Consider the following 8,072-nt stretch of genomic DNA (forward strand, 5'->3'; position numbering starts at 1 on the left):
AAGAGGTGAAAGAAAAGGCCTATCAGACTAGAATATGGAGCAGAATAAACAGTGTCATGATCTGCAGGGTAAAAATTGCAGCTCTTAATGAGAAACAATCAGAAGAAGAAAAACCTAAGCACCCCCATATGCAGAAAAGTCCCCTTCTGCTCCTTTAATGCTGAATGTGATGCATGTTGTGGCAGGGGAAGTGTCCACGACAACCAAACAGGCAAATAAAAATGGAAGGTTTGTCCTAACAGGAGGAACAGTTGAGGTAGAACCAAGTGAGGAGGCTAGGTTAGAAGAAGAAAAAAAGAGTAAGAGAGCTAATAAATGAAGAACTGACAAAACAACCCATGAGTTCAATCATTAACAGTAGTTTAGACAGAGAAATACTTCAGAGAACTCAGGAAGTAGAGGAATTAGAGCGACACGTAGGGCAGCTGACTGGAGAAAGGAAGAGACTGATGGGTGTGCATAAGGAGGAGGCAGCATGTGGAAGCAGAGAAGGTAGTCTGTATGGAGAAGAAAGTATACATGAGGAGGAAAATGTCAGAATGCTGAGGACAGAACTCGAAAGAAGGGAAAGGGAAATCAGAGAAGAATGTAGGGAAGATTCAATGAAAGGGCTAAGCCTAGCTAAAGGTCAGGGTGAAGAAAAGGATAGTGTAACAATCACTGGATATGAGCTGGACATAGACTGGGGTTCTAAACAGGCGGCACAGGCCCCACCCAGGGCTGGTACAGCTACCAGCCCCCACAAAGGAGAAGGAGGTGCCCCAGGAACCACCTTATTACAAGCCTTAAATTTAAAGAAAGACATGGGGGTTAGAACAACATACCCAACCCAGTATCCACTGTACAGGATAGGAGGACACCAGAATCCAGAGTATAGACCATGGGGAAATGCAGACATGAATGCAGTACTGCAGAAATTGCCAGATCTAACTAAGGGAGGAATGAGATTGTTAAATAAACTCACCACATTAACCCATGGTAATGAACTAGCAATAGGGGACTTTAGGGCCCTAATGGGACATCTGCTTACCAGAACCCAGATGACTACTCTAGAGGATGAAGCTAGAATAGAAGACATGGCCAATGAGAAACCACTGTCCAAAGTAATTACCCAAATAAGCAGGGCTCTTACAAACCTCTATCCAACACCAAAAATGACTTATCAATCTATCAAATTTAAGATAGGAGCAGAAGAATCTGCATCAACATATCTGCATAGGACAGAAGCTGAATGGGAAGAAAGGACAGGGCAGCACCCAGATTGCAGAGACATCTGTAAAGAGTTTTACAGGCAGGCAGTAGTGAAGGGAGTTCCAGAAAAGCAAAACAAAGCAAAACATGGGCCAGGTATTTCATTTACTATGTAGACAAAGCCATGGAAAAACAAGAAAGGGAGGATTCTGAGGTAGAAAAACTGAAAACACAACTACTAAAATTGCAAATAGAGGCAGAAAAAGAAAAGAATAAAAAGAAGCCTAGAGAGGGAGCTCTGCAAATGCCTGTAATGAATCAGGGGATGAAGGGACAGGAAGTGTCACAAGGGGCAGCAAACTATCAGCCTCAGGGCCCACGTGATTATCCATATGGACATGGGTGGCAAAACCAAAATTATAGGGGGAATTACGGGAGACCAGGGAGAGAGCAGGGGTGTTATCTGTGTGGAGCAGGTGATCACTGGAAAAGAGACTGCCCACTGAATAGAGGGGGACAACCTCCTGCACGGGGACGGGCTCCTGTCAGAGGAGGGCCTCAGGGAAGAGGAAGAGGTGTCCCCAGAAATGTCCCGTGGTCTACCAACCAACAGGTGCCCAGACAAAGCCCAGTCTGGGGCCAGGCAGACCAGGCGGATTATTGACAAGACCCACAGAGAACCTGTAAGGGGGCTGAGGCTGAGCCCTACCTAACTATACTGGTCAACAGACAGCCAGTACAGGCCTTAGTGGACACTGGGGCCTCCTTCTCTACCATCAGGCTGGAATGGTTGAGAAAGGACGCACTCTCCTGTAAAGTACAGGAAGTCAAAGGGTTCTCTGGGGAAATTGTAGCCTGGCCAATATCCAAACCTCTGTCTGTAGAAGTAGCAGGTCAAAAGGTCATGCACCCTTTCCTATGTTCTGCCAGTGTGCCCTCTGCTCTCCTCGGACGAGACCTGTTAGTAAAATTGGGGGTGAAAATTCTGTGTAGCCCAGAGGGCATCATTTTAACTTTTCCAAATGGAAAAACACAAAACTGCTGCATTAAGGGTGGTCTAGTACCTGCAGCTGGTCAATGGGTATTAACTACAGCAGGAAGAGTGGGGTGGACATTTATTGGGTCAGAGTGCTGCATCCAGAACAAACCAACTTTAGGCAGCTGATAAACCAGAGACCAGACCTGTTGAGACACTTCCTGCCAGTTTCTGATCCATTCCACTGTACTCTATACTATGAAAAAAGTAATGATGAGGTTTATGCAATATGTAGATCAAAGACATACCAACCTGAAAGGCTCAGTCATCTACACTGGAAAGGAAGGGGTAGCTGTGGAAGTAAGGTTAAGTGAGGAACAATATGACTGGTTTGAAATGAAAACTGTCTCTGTACCACACATCTCCAGCAGATTGGGCAGATGAGAGACAGGGTTGGGAAAGATCCCACATGACAGGAGGTCACAGACTACACATAGAGGAAATATGTGAGGGCAGCTACGAGAAGTTAAGGTCAAACAGAGAAAAGACTAATGCTGTAATGGATGGGCCAGGAGCAGAAGAGATGCTAGCCAACCTACCAGAAAAGTTATGGTCAACAGGAAGTGAGCATGTGGGCTATTGTGATATTCAGCCAGTGTCTTTTGAAATAGACAAAACAACAGTGGTAAAGGAGAAACAGTATAGAAATAATTGTGAGGCCATGACTGGTATTGCCCCCACCATTCAGAGTCTATTGAACAAGGGAGTGCTGTGTGAGACCACCTCTGAGTGGAACACCCCAATACTGCCTGTCATTAAACACTCCACAGGGAAATATAGAATGGTCCATGACCTGAGAAAAATAAATGAGAGGGTTCTGACAACACCACTGCCCACTCCAAATCCTTACACCATTTTAACCAGATTGACCCCACTTCTCCTGTATAGATCTGGCATATGCATTTTTCTGTATACCTTTAGCAGAGCAGAATAGGGACGTGTTTGCCTTCACATACAACGGCCGGAAGTGCACTTACACCAGATTACCACAAGGCTTCATTTTGAGCCCTGGCATTTTCAACCAAGAGCTAAGAAAGCTGCTGAACAATCTGACAGTCGATACCAACACAATTGTGGTTCAATATGTGGATGATTTGCTCATTGCATCTACATCTGCTGCCACCTGTCTGACAGACACAGAGAGGGTGCTGTCACTTCTGGCTGAGGTAGGGTTGAAGGCAAGCAAACAAAAGTTGCAAGTCTGCCGGCCAGAGGTCACTTTTCTAGGATGATTAGTGGGTCGGCAGGGAACCTCTATGACAAATGACACCAAACAAGCCATACTAAACCACCCAAAACCCAAAAATGTGAAAGATATGTTGTCTTTTCTGGGCCTAATAGGTTACAGCAGACAGTATATTGTGAATTACACTGAAAGAACAGCTTTTCTGAGAGCTTTAGTGAAGGAAATTGGAATGAAAAACAGTAAGGGTGAATTGAATTGGACAACAGAGGCTGAACAGGCCTTCATTACCCTAAAAGGGGACATGGCAAAGGCTGCTGCTCTACAAACCCCAGACTATGGCCAACCTTTCCATTTAGATGTGACAACCATGGGCAAAACTGTGAGTGGTGTGCTCTACCAGAAACAATTTCAACAACGACGAGTGTTGAGTTATGTGAGTGCTCCATTGGACGTGGTTGAACAGAAACAAGCCCTTGTGCTCAATTCGCTGCTGGCGTAGCTAAAATGATCGAAAAAACCAATCATGTGAAAATGGGACACCAATTGATAATTCTATCAAACCACTCACTGGTAGCATTCATTACCTCCTCCTCGTTCACATTCTCTGCACAAAGGCAAAACAAATTGATCAAGATATTGACTGCACCAAACATTGTACATGAACACAAGGGCATAAATATGGCAGAATTAGTGGTGGATGGAGAGCCCCACATGTGTGAGGAAAGGGTAGAAAAAGACAGCAAGATCAGGGAGGGTATGAGTAGCAGGCCACTGTCATCACCAGACGTGACCTTGTTTTGTGATGGATGTTGTTTCAGAAATGATCAGGGTACTCTTTCTGCTGGGTATGCAGTGGTGTCCAGTGTAGGGGAGGGAGATGACCTGACAGTAACAGTCCAACAGAAGTTGTCAACTAAACCATCAGCTCAAAGAGCTGAATTATTAGCTTTAACATCAGCATTGCAAAAGGGAAGTGGTAAAAGGGTGAACATATATTCAGATTCTGCCTATGCAGTAGGGGCAGCTACAGTTGAGCTGCAAGGGTGGGCCAAAGTGGGATTTGTGACATCAACAGGGAAGCCAATCAAAGAGTTCATAATTAGAGAGCAAGCTGCATCCTCCCCCGAAGAACAAACTACCTGGTTACAAAAAGGGGGAACAAAAACAGCCTCGGGACTGTGGAGAGGTCCAGAAGGAAGCCCTGTGTTGCCAGCTAGAGTAGCTGTCTCAGTGCTAGCAGAGGCCCACTCGCTAGCACATAGTAATTCAAAAGATATGACCAAAAGGTTAAAGGGGTGGTGGCATCCATTTTTACCACACATGATCAGTAACACTATTGCTGAATGTCAGACCTGTAGTGAATATAATGTGAAGCCCACCACACATCCGTTGCCTGGCCACTTTCCCACGGATAGAGGCCCTGGGTACATGACTGTGATTGACTTCACAGACATGATAAATCCTGTCCACAAAAAGAGATACTTACTGGTCATGGTGGATAGTTTCACAGGATGGCCCGAAGCTTACTCATGTGCCAGGGAGGATGCAATGTCAGTGATAAAATGCCTCATCAATCACTACATACCTATACATGGGTTCCCCAAAGTCATAGGGTCAGACAATGGTACACACTTTAAAAATGAGCATCTGAACCAAGTAGAGTCAGCTCTAGGATTGAAGCACTCATATGGAGCAGTCTACCATCCTCAAAGCCAAGGTAAAGTTCAACGACTGAACCAGACCCTAAAAACAAAATAGCCAATAGCTTTAATGTCTGTGAGATGTTCAATAAACAGAACCACTGGATTTACTCCTTTTGAATTAACCACTGGACGCCGGTTTCCTGGCCCCTGGGCCCCAATGCCTGGGTATGGGTGCACCGATGCACCTGGGGCCTGCCCGCGAAAGGTGGGAGCTGTTATTGACACATTTTCCCCACAGAAGTTTTGGCCTGAAATAGGGCAACAGGAATTGGACACGAAAAGAGGACAAGCAGTGGGTGAGGCTGAAACAAATGAAACGAAAATGGTCTGCCCCCAGGTGGTCAGAGCCCATGAAAATAACTGCGCGAACCTCGCACTGCGTACAGTTGGCTGGAAAAGGTAACACATGGTTTCACCTGTCTGCTTGCTGTTTCTGTTCTGCCCCTAGCAGGCCTCTGACAGCAGTTCGAGCTGACCTTCGAGAAGGTCAGAGAGAGGGAGAAGCAGTCGGTGACATGGAAGATGAGGAAGAAGTGGAGCAAAGGTTGTGATCTCTTTCAAAGAGATCAAGACAGGAATTGTGGGATTTATGTTTTAAAGGATTTATGTTTTACAGGTTTTACTCAATAGAAGCACTGTGCACAGGCCTCATAAAGGCTCTGAGTTTTTCTACTTGATATTATGTGTATGTGCTGTGCAAAATGTCTTATCTACAGAAACAAGATATGGAGACTGCTGAGCCCATCTACTGGTCGAGAAGAAACAACTGCACCTGGTTCTGTGAAGGACACCCTGAGTGGGAGGAAAACGCAAGCACAAGAATATAAATATTGTGTGAAATGTAGTGTGAGCATACAGGACTGCCCTGCATGCCTTTAATGCTGTTGTTCTGTATCCTGAGCTCAGTCTCAATTATTCTGACTTTATTAAACTAATTAAGATAGTAAGTTTAAAAGTAAGTCTCATCATTGACAGACCTGAACCTGGGAGGGAAACAACAAAGATTTTCCCAACAGAAGGAAGGAATTGATGTAGGGACGAAGGCGTGAAAAAGAAGGCGAAATGGACGTGTTGTTTAGGTGTGGTAAGGGACGGCGGAAATGCTGTACTCCGCCAAGTTTGCCGGTGGGGCGCCTTTTTCTCAGGCAGACAATGTAGAAGAGTTGCAGAAGACAGGAAAAGAGTGGAGTGGAAAAGCTTGTGTGCGTATATCCGGAATGCTCGGTCTCTGGCAATCTTTAAGAAACAGCTGAAAACTCACATCTTTCAGCAATACCTGACCTCATCAAAAAAAAAAAAAAAAAAAAAAAACTTACTCTCACTTCTCCTCCCCCTTGTTTATTTTTTCTCTTCTGGCATGTACTAATTTGAACACTGCCTGTGACTGGGTGTTATAAGCACTTACTCTGTCTGTTTGTCTCTCAAAAAAATCAATCGCTGTTGTACTCTCAATTGTAAGTCGCTTTGGATAAAAGCGTCTGCAAAATGACTAAATGTAAATGTAAATGTGCGTCTTTGGCCTGCTGCCGGTGCCTTCTTTAAATAGCTCGCATTCGCGGGCTGCTTTCGCTTACGGCCATACCACCCTGAGCGCCCTCTTTTGGAATTCAGGAAGTGAGTGAGTCAGTGGCGAGAACAGTTGGAGATTGATTGTTTGGAAGAGCTTGGAACTCTTTATTGTTGGAAAACTACGTCAAATAAGCAGGGATTTTTCTTTGAACGGTTGTTTTAATCCCCAGGCAGCTCTTGCTGTTTGGGGATAAATATTTCTGTTTCTGAGAAGGTGGAAAATGCAAAAAAAGAACATGGAGAAGGAAAACAGAATGGACAAGAGGAGCTTGAAGGAGACAGTCAGCAATGGCGAACAAAGGAAGAGAAATTATGACAAGCATCTAACTGTACACGTGGTGATAGATGGAGATGACAGAATTACTATGATGGAATTGTTGAAGAAAGTAAAAGAAGAATGTGGAGTGGTTATTGGATGCAGATATAAAACGCCAGGAGAATATGAGCTGACTATGCAGGAGGAGAAAGGAAAGGAGAAATTACTGGACAGACTAAATATAAAAAAGAGCAGAATCATGGCGAGAGAAATAAGCAGCACAGAGTTGGTGGTTTCGTTCCTGGGTCTGCCCACATATATCCAGGACGATGAAATATTGAAAAAGCTGACGGAATGGGGAGTGATGGCGGTTTCAAGAATTAAAAGGAGAATGTGGCCAGGAACTGATATCGCGGATGGAACAAGATTTTTGAAAGTTAAGTTCACAGACACCGTCAAATCGTTGCCATATTCTACAAAGTTAGACACAGTGGGAGGTGCTGAGCACTTTCGAGTAATACATGACAGACATGTGAAAGTGTGTCGTTTGTGCATTCAGCCTGGGCATGTTGTGAGAGACTGTCCGAGCTTCAAGTGTTTCAGGTGTGCCAAACAAGGACATTATGCACGGGAATGTAATGAAGGGATCTGCAACGTGTGCAAGATGGGAACTGGATTTTGTGTGTGCGAAACTGTGGTGGAGATTGAAGAAGAGGGAAGTGATGGGAAGTGGACGGATCTGTATGAGGTGGAAGAGGAAGAGGAGAATGAGGAGGGTGAAGATTCTGTGGCCGTGGAGGAGGTGAGAAGGGACAACGGGAGCAGAAAAAAAGACACAGCAGAACAGAGAGGCTCTGGGAGGAGACCTGTCCAAAGGACGTGATCTCGGGTCAGAGAGAGGAGAGAAAAGAGAAAGGACCGAGGACTGAAGAAGAGAGGGAGACAGCAAAAAGTGGTATTGCAAGCCAAGAAGGTAGTAATGCCAAAAGTCAAGGCATGGCGTTTCAGGTGAGGGAGAAGGTCAGTGGAGAAGGGGGAAAGAATGTGGTGCAAGAGACTCCAGAATCAAATGGAGGAGAGGAAATGGACACATGTGAGGAGAAGATCATGCAGAGGCAAAGAAAGAAGAAA

General features: G+C 45.0%; 1 pseudogene; it reads left to right on the forward strand.

Moving 5' to 3' along the window:
- The first annotated feature begins 875 nt into the window (after positions 1-875).
- On the forward strand, positions 876-5,668 carry LOC122335041 (annotated as a pseudogene).
- Positions 5,669-8,072: the final 2,404 nt, after the last annotated feature.

This window comes from Puntigrus tetrazona, unplaced genomic scaffold (genome assembly GCF_018831695.1).
Source record: "Puntigrus tetrazona isolate hp1 unplaced genomic scaffold, ASM1883169v1 S000000694, whole genome shotgun sequence".
Lineage (NCBI taxonomy): Eukaryota > Metazoa > Chordata > Actinopteri > Cypriniformes > Cyprinidae > Puntigrus > Puntigrus tetrazona.